The sequence below is a fragment of the Bombina bombina genome, chromosome 8, assembly GCF_027579735.1.
Source record: "Bombina bombina isolate aBomBom1 chromosome 8, aBomBom1.pri, whole genome shotgun sequence".
In the NCBI taxonomy this organism is placed as follows: domain Eukaryota; kingdom Metazoa; phylum Chordata; class Amphibia; order Anura; family Bombinatoridae; genus Bombina; species Bombina bombina.
In genome coordinates this window covers 199,344,391-199,357,115 of record NC_069506.1, presented here as the reverse complement: position 1 = coordinate 199,357,115, position 12,725 = coordinate 199,344,391, and positions in this window count along the sequence as shown.

Sequence of the window (12,725 nt, the reverse complement as noted above, 5' to 3'; positions counted from 1 at the left end):
ATTGTTTCAGAAAGGTACAGAATTGGCTTCAAGTTAAGGCCTCCTGCTAAGAGATTTTTTTCTTTTCCGTGTCCCAGTTAACACAGCAAAGGCTCAGCATTTCTGAAATGTGTTTCAGATCTAGAGTTGGTTGGAGTAATTATGCCAGTTCCAGTTCTGGAACAGGGGCTGGGGTTTTATTTTATCTCTTCATTGTACCAAAGAAGGTCAATTCCTTCAGACCAGTTCCGGATCTATCAATATTGAATCATTATGTAAGGATACCAACATTCAAGATGGTTACTGTAGGACTATCCTGCTTTTTGTTTAGCAAGGGCATTATATGTCTACAATAGATTTACAGGATGTGTATCTGCATATTCCGATTCATCCAGATCACTTTTAGTGTCTGAGATTCTCTTTTTAGACAAGCATTACCAGTTTTTTGGCTCTACCGTTTGGCCTAGCCTCAGTTCCAAGAATTTTTTTCAAAGGTTCTCGGTGCCCTTCTTTCTGTAATCAGAGAACAGGGTTTTGGTATTTCCTTATTTGGACGATATCTTGGTATTTGCTCAGTCTTCTCACTTTCGAAGAATCTCATACGAATCGACTTGTGTTGTTTCTTCAAGTTCATGGTTGGAGGTTCAATTTACCAATCAGTTCATTGATTCCTCAGACAAGGGTAACCTTTTTAGGTTTCTAGATAGATTCAGTGTCTATGACTCTGTCCTTGTCAGACAAGAGAAGTTTAACATTGATATCAGCTTGTCAAAACCTTCAGTCACAATCATTCCCTTTGGTAGCCTTATGCATGGAAATTTTAGGTCTTAGGACTGCCGCATCAGATGCGATCTCCTTTGCTCGTTTTCACATGCGACCTCTTCAGCTCTGTATGCTGAACCAATGGTGCAGGGATTACTCAAAGATATCTCAATTAATATCTTTAAACCGATTATACGACACTCTCTGACATGGTGGACAGATCACCATCGTTTAGTTCAGGGGGCTTCTTGTTCTTCCGACCTGGACTATAATCTCAACAGATGCAAGTCTTACAGGTTGGGGAGCTGTGTGGGGGTATCTGACGGCACAAGGGGTTTGGGAATCTCAGGAGGTGAGATTTCCGATCAATATTTTGGAACTCCGTGCAATTTTCAGAGCTTTTCAGTCTTGGCCTCTTCTGAAGAGAGAGTTATTCATTTGTTTTCAGATAGACAATGTCACAACTGTGGCATACATCAATCATCAAGGAGGGACTCACAGTCCTCTGGTTATGAAAGAAGTATCTCGAATTTTGGTTTTGGGCGGAATCCAGCTCCTGTCTAATCTCTGCGGTTCATATCCCAGGTATGGACAATTGGAAAGCGGATTATCTCAGTCGCCAAACGTTGCACCTGGGCGAATGGTCTCTTCACCCAGAGGTATTTCCTCAGATTTTTCAAATGTGGGAACTCCCAGAAATAGATCTGATGGCTTCTCATCTAAACAAGAAACTTCCCTGGTATCTGTCCGGATCCCGGGATCCTCGGGCGGAGGCAGTGGATGCATTATTTCTTCCTTACAAGTGTCATCCTGCCTATATCTTTCCGCCTCTAGTTCTTCTTCCAAGGGTATTCTCCAATATTCTAAAGGAATGCTCGTTTGTCCTGCTGGTAGCTCCAGCATGGCCTCACAGGTCTTGGTATGCGGATCTTGTCCGGATGGCCTCTTGCCAGCTGTGGACTCTTCCGTTAAGACCAGTCTTTCTGTCTCAAAACCTTAATTTTAAGGTATGGAGTTTGAACGCTTGATTCTTGGTCAAAGAGGTTTCTCTGACTCTGTGATTGATACTATGTGACAGGCTCGTAAATTTGTATCTAGAGAGATATATTATAGAGTCTGGAAGACTTATATTTCTTAGTGTCTTTCTCATCTTTTTTCTTGGCATTCTTTTTGAATACCGAGAATTTTACAGTTTCTTCAGGATGGTTTAGATAAAGGTTTGTCCGCAAGTTCCTTGAAAGACAAATCTCTGCTCTTTCTGTTCTTTTTCACAGAAGGTTTGCTAATCTTCCTGATATTTATTGTTTTGTACAACCTTTGGTTCGTATAAAACCTGTCTTTAAGTCAATTTCTCCTCCTTGGAGTTTGAATTTGGTTCTGGGGGCTCTTCAAGCTCCTCCTTTTGAACCCATGCATTCTTTGGTCGTTATATTACTTTCTTGGAAAGTTTTGTTTCTTTTGGCCATCTCTTCTGCCAGAAGAGTCTCTGAATTATCTACTCTTTTGTGAGTCTCCTTTTCTGATTTTGCATCAGGATAAGGCGGTGCTGCGAACTTCTTTTGAATTTTTTACCTAAGGTTGTGAATTCTAACAACATTAGTAGAGAAATTGTGGTTCCTTCATTATGTCCTGATCCTATGAATTCTAAGGAGAAATCATTGCATTCTTTGGATGCTGTTAGAGCTTTGTAATATTATGTTGAAGCTACTAAGTCTTTCCGAAAGACTTCTAGTCTATTTGTCATCTTTTCCAGTTCTAGAAAAGGCCAGAAAGCTTCTGCCATTTCTTTGGCATCTTGGTTGAAATCTTTATTTCATCATGCCTATGTTGAGTCGGGTAACACTCCGCCTCAAAGGATTACAGCTCATTCTACTAGGTCAGTTTCTACTTCCTGGGCGTTTAGGAATGAAGCTTCGGTTGATCAGATTTGCAAAGCAGCAACTTGGTCCTCTTTGCATAATTTTACTAAATTCTACCATTTTGATGTGTTTCCTTCTTTTGAAGCAGTTTTTGGTAGAAACGTACTTCAGGCAGTGTTTTCAGTTTGAATCTTCTGCTTATGTTTTTTCATTAAAATTTTATTCTGGGTGTGGATTATTTTCAGCAGGAATTGGCTGTCTTTATTTTATCCCTCCCTCTCTAGTGACTCTTGCGTGGAAAGATCCACATCTTGGGTAATCATTATCCCATACGTCACTAGCTCATGGACTCTTGCTAATTACATGAAAGAAAACATAATTTATGTAAGAACTTACCTGATAAATTCATTTCTTTCATATTAGCAAGAGTCCATGAGGCCCGCCCTTTTTTGTGGTGGTTTTGATTTTTTTGTATAAAGCACAATTATTCCAATTCCTTATTTTATATGCTTTCGCACTTTTTTCTTATCACCCCACTTCTTGGCTATTCGTTAAACTGAATTGTGGGTGTGGTGAGGGGTGTATTTATAGGCATTTTAAGGTTTGGGAAACTTTGCCCCTCCTGGTAGGAATGTATATCCCATACGTCACTAGCTCATGGACTCTTGCTAATATGAAAGAAATGAATTTATCAGGTAAGTTCTTACATAAATTATGTTTTTTCTTTAGCCCAGGTAAGACGCTTCTGATGTTGTTTGTTGTTCAGGAGTGGCTTGACAAGAGAATTACGACATTTGAAGCCCATGTCCAAGATCCGTCTGTGGGTGATGTCTCTTGATGCACTGACTTCAGCCTCAGTCCACTCCTTGTGAAAGTCCCCAACACTTTTGAATGGCCTTTTCCTGACAATCCTCTCCAGGCTGCGGTCATCCCTGCTGCTTGTGCACCTTTTTCTTCCACACTTTTCCCTTCCACATAACTTTCTATTAATGTGCTTTGATACAGCACTTTGGAAACATCCAACTTCTTTTGCAATTACCTTTTGAGGCTTTCCCTCCTTATGGAGGGTGTCATTAATGGTTTTCTGCACAACTGTCAGGTCAGCAGTCTTTCCCATGATTGTGATTCCTACTAAACCAGACTGAGAGACCATTTAAAGGCTCAGGAACCCTTTGCAGGTGTTATGGCTTAATTAACTGATTGGAGTGGGACACTTTGAGCCTAGAATATTGTACCTTTTCACAATATTCTAATTTTCTGAGATTGTGGATTTGGGGTTTTCATGAGCTGTGACTCATAATCATCACAATTATGACAAATCATGGCTTGAACTATCTTGCTTTGCATGTAATGAGTCTATCTCATATATTAGTTTCACCTTTTAAGTTGCATTAGTGAAATAAATAAACTTTTGCACGATATTCTAATTTTTCGAGTTTCACCTGTACAACATACCATATTCGCATAAGAAAATGGGAAATATTTACAGTAAATACATAATTAAAAGCTTTATTAATGTTTTTATATGTGTATATATGACTGTAAATACATAAATACACATATAAATACATTAATATATATGCACACATATATAAATATATATATATATATCTTTAGACATGTACAAGTATGTGTCTCAATGTTAAAGCCATTTGCCTGCTTTTTTTCTTTTTTCGATCACCGAGATCTCCAATCTTTGATCCCTTATAACTTTTTTGTGCAATATTTTTTTAAAATATTTTTATTAGACAGTGTTAATGAGTGTAACTACTTTGTAAAGGGCATTTTTTTTATTTAATATATTTCCTTTAGGGACAGAATCCTTATATTTATTTTTATTCCCCTTAATTTTTTTTGTGCATGTCACTTTTTTGGTGTGCAGAGTTTAGTTTGTATTATTTAACGCCTGTTGGCATTCAGGTCTGCTCGCATCGGGATAGCGCACTTGATCCCTCGGAATCCCACACGAGGGTTTTTCACACACTTAGTGGCATTAATTTTTGGGATCAGCACAAGTATGCTTTTAGTATGCGCATGTTAGGTTTTGGTGCACTAATCTCTTTTTAACTGCTTAGTTTCTGTGTGTCCTCCTATTCTGCTGAGTGCTATCCAGGCTTCTGGTGTGGAGTCTACTTGTCTCCTACTTTATTTTTTATTTCAGCTTAGCGTGCCTTAGACCTGTGAGTTTTATAAAGCTTTTGGAGGGGTTGAACTTTTCCATTCCTCAAAAGTCTTTTTTAGGGGATATAATTATTTATACTATTTTATATGCTATAAAGGAGCCTTCTGATTCTGTCCCTAAATTTACCTTAGAAGCTGGAAAACACTTTCCTACCAATGTTAAGTGAAGTATCTCTTCCAGCTTATTTATATGACTCCTGTATAAAAATGTTAATGCATTTCGACCAACCTAATGTTGCTTCTGTGAGTATTACTGGACCTTCTGATTGTTCCTTACAGGAGAGCTCTATGGATTTTGCTCCAGGTGGGAAAGATCTCATCAAATCTACTGTTTCTGAAATGTTGGCAGCTCTCCCGTCTTCAAGTAAGTTTAAAAGTAAGTTCAGAATTTACCTTTTTACCTTCTACTACTGATATACTTTCTGAGGCTAGGGATAATCCTGTTGTGTCTTCAGTAGGTGAAGTTTCCTCTGGTGATGATTATTCTTTTTCTGATGTTAAACCTGATTCATTTTTTTTTTTTTTTTTTAAAGTTGAACATGTTCATTCCCTTTTAAAAGGGGTTTTGCACCAACATTTTCTTTGCATTAATGTTTTGTAGATGATCCATTTATATAGCCAATCTGGGAGTGTTTTTGTAACAATGTATAATTTTGCTAATTTTCTAATAACATTGTGCAGATTTTCAGGCTCCTAACCAAGCCCCTCAGTGTCAGAAGTATACACGCTTTTCCAGTCTACTGCTGGCTTCTGTTTGTATAATCTGTCTTTTCATATGCAGGGAAGGGGGGAGGGGGTAGTGTCTGCAATTTAACCACTTTCCCTGGGTGTTCTTGCTTATCTAATCAACAGTGCTAAACTTGGAGCTTCTAAGTAAGTTTTAAAAGATTTTATACTAAATTTTTAGATCAGTATCTGTGCATACTTTATAGTAGTGTCTATTACATGCAGTTAAATAACAATTGGTGTATACTGTCCCATTAAGGACTCTAAGTATTCTGAGGATAAAGTCTTTTAACCATTTAGATTCAGTCTTTAAAACTGTTGCTAAAACCCCTGAGGTTTTTCCTATTCCAGATGCTGTCTCTGAAATAGTTTCTAGGGAAAGAAAGCCCTGGAAGAGTGTATACTAGGGAGGGGCGTTTGACCCTGGCCTAGGTCCTAAGTCATAGGTGGTTAGTGTGATAGGAGGTGGTGGCAGGAGGGGCTTAGGAAGAAGTATATATGAGAGGGAGGTGGCCATGTACCTTGCAGCATGGCAGCTCTACAGGACCTGTTATCTGCAGTCACGGCCTTGGCCCAAGCCAGAGGCATGGACTGGGTTAGGGAGTAGCTGATTGCAGCGGGCATGGCACCACCTGAAGGACCGGAGACAGCAGGACGAGGCAGGACAGCACGGTCTCCTGGGGGGAGACCAGCCAGGAAGGCCAGGCCACCGGAGCGGCTCATTCCGGAGCTGACCGGCTGGCCCAGGACGAAAGGGTCATGCTTGAGGAGTGGACGGAGGGCGTCGCCTGGTGCTCTGGGAGCCGCATCAGCAGTGACATCGACGCCGCTAAGGCCTGGAACGGCGAAAGAGGCGGCGAGAACAGAAGAGGCAGCGGATGGAGGACAGAAGGCTGACGTCACCGCCCGGTGGTCGGGTGGCAGAGCGAGGAGGCCGCAGGCTGAGCGGGGCTGCAGCTGGTCAGGGTGGCAGTTGCAGGTAGGTGTAGGGTTGGGGGGTGCAGGCGGTGTGTCGGTAGGCCGGGAGATGTGGTGGTGGAACAGGAGGAGGAACAGCAGGAGGCCCGGGCCTATGGGCAAGTACTGGCGATGATGGGCTAGGAAGGTTGAGAGTTTGAATCCATCCACAGGGGCTGGCAGTGAGTGACGAGGGGGGGAAGGTGTAGCTACCCATACAGGGGGGTTGAGTAGGGCCAGGGAAGGGGGAAGTATGTGCAAAAAAAAAGGGGTGAAGGTGAGTGGGACTCAGGATCGCATGGGGTGCTGGCAGGTTCTTGGTGGGGAGAGGTAAAGGGGGGGCTGTAAAAATAAAAAAAAAATAAAAAATGAAAATTTGCTCATCCTATTCCTTCACCCCCCTTCTTCCCCTCCTTCCTTCCCTCTCCCCTCCCATGGACCCCTGCATATCTTGCACCCCCTCCCACCCCTTCTTCCCCCACTTCCTTCCCTATCCCCTCCCATGGTCTCCTGCATATCTTGAACCCCCTTTTCCTTTTTGTTTTTTTTGTTCCTTTTCCTGAGGGCAGGTCGGGGATGTGGTAGGAGGACGGTGTTATAAAAAAAAAAGTTTTTTGGTTTTAATATGTGGTGTTGTTTTTGGCCTGCCTCCCCCTACTCCAGCAGGAAGCAGAGATATGGCCGGGAGCAGTGACAGCGGACCTGCAGGGCAGGGGTCGCCACTGAGGGAGCCTGATTATAACGAAATGGACATGGATACGATTTTCCTAGGGGATTCGTATAATGAGTTTGAGGATAAGCAGCATGGGGACACAGAGGAGACTGGAGCAGTGGCGGCGGACCAGGTAGGCGACATGAGTGTATTGTCCCAGCTGTTGCAAATTATGTCCCTGGTGTTGCTGGAGGGGAGAGAGAGAGGAGGGGTCCTAGTCAGGAAAGGGGCCGGGGACAACGGACTGGAGACAGCGGGAGCAGGACTGTCACGGGTGGTCTAGTAGGACTGGCCTTAAAAGTATGTTTTCTTCACAAGCAGGAACAGGGCACAGATAAAATAAAGCAGAAGAAGGCGCCACAATAGTGCACATCAGTGTGACTAGGTCTCCACACATGCAAAAGAATCGTACTTACAATATAAAAAGCACTTGATAAGTGCCACAAAAGCCTCCTGGACCTTTAGCAGCTGTCCAGATAGCTGCCCTCACGCCGAACAGCGTGGCTCCAACAGATTTAAGCAGTCTGTACTCAGGTGATAGCTCATCTTTTAACCCCTTGCTCCACTTGATAAAGTATGGGGTTCCTATATCCTTAAACCCAGCTGTTAAACTGGGTAAAGGGCAGCTCCAGCAAATAACCTCCAACAAGATTATACAGATGTTTGTAAAAAGCCGTGAAGTCAAATGACTAAAAGTGTTATAGGCTTTATTAAAAACGTATAAAATACAGCATACACAACGCGTTTCCCAGTCACACTGACTGCTTTATCAGGTTTATAAGGTAACAATGAACATTAATGACTTTTAATGGCCCCATTAGGCATTTACTGCCACTCAGAGCTCATGCATGCAAATATACTTCTGGCCAATGAGATCCAGGGAAGATACCGGCTTTGGCTTGATAGGGTAAAAATGGGGGAGTGTCATTGAGATCATAATTCTCACGACAATATCGGAACTTAACCAATGTCCCACAACAAATCTACCAATGTCCAGGATATGATACCAACATGTTTAGCACTAATGCTGAAGATCATTTGATAATATATAAATATAAATATAAAATTCTCCACGTCACATAGAGTTCACTGGTATATTTTTGAGAAAGCGGACATATAGATATATACACTGTCCGCACTAACAATGTTTATATTATATTGCGATAGGCAGTCATATAACTACCCACTAAAGTAATGGCATCTAAATCCAAATAGCCAAATCAAAGATATAATATAGCAAGGCCGGGTGTTTACCCATCACTCATACATAGCCAGAGAATTTACACGCATTTGACAAAGGTATAAAATTACAGTACTCGAACAATAAATAAAAAAATATAAAAACCAATCTAGATAGATATAATGTATAACACTACTTAAAATATCTAAATGGCAGTACAAATCCTCATATATGCAGCAATGAATAACAATATAACATAGATTGTTAACCCATCACAATAATATTGCACTAATAATCCACCATACAAAATAAATTCTCCTAACAGATAAATAAACAATAAACCTATATAAATAGGTCTATATGAATAGGTTGCAGACATCCCAACCTGCAAAAACTTATTTCAGGGAGGTGGCTTCACCCGCTACAGCACTGCCCCCCCCCATTATATTTTGGACACCTTGAAACCCTAAATAAGATAGGTACTTATCATTAAAGTAGCTTTATTGCTCAACCACATAAAACAAAACTATTTTCCAGTGATCGTACACTAGAATGCTTAAATATTTTAGAATACAATGTTTAATTACGTGCAGTAAATAAGGTAGTATATCAGTGGGGGCTTTTTTGTTACTGATGCATGCTTTGAGGGTTCTATAACGTCCCAGCAACTAAAGGCATTCCTTAAAGGGACATTAAACACTAAATACATGCTAGATAGAATGATACATTCAAAGAAAAATTAGTCCATGAGTAACATGTAGATGTATTTTTTAAAGTTTCATTAGTTGTTTAAAAAGGGACAAAATAAGTGTAAAGTTTTAGTGTCTATAAAACACTGGGAGCTGCCATGTTGTAACTTGTGTTACCTTCTCTGCTGTGTCCAATTAGAGACAGTTATAAATAGGTCACTAGAGTGTGCAGCCAATGGTTGTGCTGGATTTAACAGTGTTCTGCACTTCCATTTCTAACAGGAACTGAAAAGCTCACAATTTCAGAATGGAATTACAGGCAAAGAGGACAAAATAAATAATGAAAGTATATTGCAGAACTGTTTTATATATACAATTTATCATTTTATATTACCATCTCAAAGTGTTTAATGTCCCTTTAAAGAAACACTTTTCCGGATTTGGGCCACATTGTATCATGGCACTTGGAGTTTCAGGGAGATTGCATTCCATTTGCTGGCATCAGGGAGTCGCTATTACAATCAGGAAGACTCCCTGAACTTCAGGGAGAGTTGGGATGTCTGAGGTTGCAGCATAAAACACTGTCCCAATATGCCATAATGCTAAATGGCGATGTAACTAAGGGACTCACTATATAGTATGTTCCAAAGTATTCCCTCCAATACATGCACAAATTTTAGAGAACAAAGATACACTCTTAAATACAAGAAAAATCAGAAGAGAAAATTTGTTATTTATAAAGCATTCAGTTAAAAGCTGCCATATCAATATTTTCATTCAAACCAAATGGATTGATAGTTTTCATTTTCCAAATCCAAAAGGTTTCTCTTTGTCGGAGATGGATAAGTCTGGTTCTACCCCATTTAGGAATAACATGTTCAATGGGAAAGATACTATAAATTTCAGTTTGTTCCCCATGACAACATACCAAGAAAACACAAAATATACAGCGCTATAATCCAGGACAGATTACCTAGGCCACTCTGACAACATACCCCATGTCTTGGCACACTGTGATTCATCAGAGAATTTTTAACATTTTTAGTGTGTTCACCCCATCTTTTTTTCAGGGGTCTGGAGGTCCTCCCTATATATTGCAATACACATTTACACTCCAATAAATATACTACAAAGGAGGAGTCACAAGAAAAACGAGATGTGATCTCGAATTCCTCCTTTGTAGAAAAAGATTTAAATTTAAGTCTATCTCCTGTAGTATATGCACAAAGGCCACAACTAGGTCGGTTACATTTATAGAAACCTTTTTTACCTGACAACCAGTTATTCACTTTAGGAAATTCACTGGTTCTATATTTCCTCATTACAACCTTACTAGGGGCTAGTTTGTTTTTTAGCGAGGGTGCTCTTTTAAATGTATATATTGGGTGCTCATCTATAAGGCTCTTTAAAATAGGATGGTTTTTAAGTATATACCAGTGTTTATGAAGTATATTCTTGATCTTATCATGATTGGCAGTGTATTTCGTTATAAACCTAAGATTAATAGTTTGACTCATGTCACATACAGGATCTTGTTTAGAGACTACATTATGATTTGCTTTATTAAAATTAAAAAATTATGACCTCTCTTTATTCCTAGCTTTCAAATAGCCTTCTTCAACCAATTGCAAAGGATATTATTTTACAAACATCTGTATAATCTCGTTGGAGGTTATTTGCTGGAGCTGCCCTTTACCCAGTTTCACAGCTGGCTTTAAGGATACAGGAACCCCATACTTTATCAAGTGGAGCAAGGGGTTAAAAGACGAGCTATCACCTGAGTACAGACTGCTTGAATCTGTTGGAGCCTCGCTGTTCAGCGTGAGGGCAACTATCTGGACAGCTGCTAAAGGTCCAGGAGGCTTTTGTGGCACTTATCAAGTGCTTTTTATATTGTAAGTACGATTCTTTTGCATGTGTGGAGACCTAGTCACACTGATGTGCACTATTGTGGCGCCTTCTTCAGCTTTATTTTATCTGTAGATCTGCTGTACTTGAATTGCCGTCAAGGTTCTGGAAGAAGCATTGCAGCCATGGGTCTGATATACCTGAGGATTACTGTTGTGGACTTTACTAGTGATGTCCCGAACTGTTCGCCCGCGAACGGTTCACAGCGAACATAGCTTGTTCGCGTTTGTGGGCGAACGCATGGCGATGTTTGATCCGCCCCTATGTGTCATCATTAAGGAAACTTTGACCCTGTATGTCACAGCCGTCTGACACATTAGAGCCAATCAACATCAGACACTCTCTCACAGACCCTCCCAGCTACTCGGAATCCGCCATTTTAGACTCATAACGACCTTGCTTTCTTAATGAGAGGACGTGTTGTGTTTTTGCTCCTGACATTAATAGGAAAAACATAGCTAGGCTAGTGTATTTAGTGTCCACTACAGTCCAGAAGGACTCCACTCATCTCTGCTGCAAGCACAGCACCCCAAAAAGCCCTTTTTAGGGCTATATTTCGTGCCGTTTTTTTTTTTTTTCCCCGTATTTATTTTATTAGCATTTGCCTGGCTTTCAGCCTGTGTGTTTAAGGCTCACAGCATATGCTGTGATTACTGCCACCACTGATATCTCCCTAACAACATTAGTTTAAATTTAACTAACCAAAAATTGTAATTATTTTGCTAGTGTAATTTTTTTTCATTTTCTATCAGGCCTGTGTCACACAGCATATACTCTGGTTCATTGCTCTGTGCCAGCCACCAGTGTTAATATCCGTTTATAACATTATTTTAAATTTAATTTTTTTTATTTAAATCATTTTTCTAGTGTAATCTAATTACATTTACTATCAGGCCTGTGTCTGTCAGGCTCACTCAGCATTAATATACCTCATTTTTTTCAGTCTTTTGGTTAATTGGTCTGTGCCAGGCAGCCACCCACCACTCATATCTTCTTCACCTTAATTTAAATATAAAAAAAAAAGTTTAAATTTGTTTGATAGTGTAATCTAATATAATTTTCTATCAGGCCTGTGTGTTTTTCTGACATACAGAGCCTACTGTGTTTACTTGCTGCCCTCCCTAGTCTATGAGCCACGACTCATATGTGTTTAACCTTTTTTTAATCCCCCCCCCCAAAAAATAATTTTAATCATTTTTCTAGTGTAATCTAATAGTATTTTCTATCAGGCGTGTGTGTATCTGACTTACAGAGCCTACTGTTTTTAATAGCTGCCCTTCCAAGGCTATCAGCCACGACTCATATGTATGTGCTTAACCTTTTTCTTAAAATTCCCCCCAAAAAGTCTTTAAATCATTATGCTAGTGTAATCTAATTTTATTTTCTATCAGGCCTGTGTCTAACTGTCTATCTGACTTACACAGCATACTGTTGTTAATTGCTGCCCTACATAGCAGCCAGCCAGTGCGACCACTCATATGTGCATTGCACTTCTTAACATAATTTTAATATTAAAATCTAAAATTTTAAAATATTTTGCTAGTGTAATCTAACTTAATTTTCTATCAGGCCTGTGTTTTTGTCACTTACACAGCATACTTTGTTAAATTGCTGCCCTACCTACCATCCACGACTCATATCTGCCAGCCTGTGTGCCAGGCCCAACTAGCCAATTAGTGGCACCAATCATAATTCTTGTAACAGTATAAAAAAAAATTAAAAATCATAATTTTTTGGACTGCAAATATTCAGTCTACTAGTGCCATTGAATT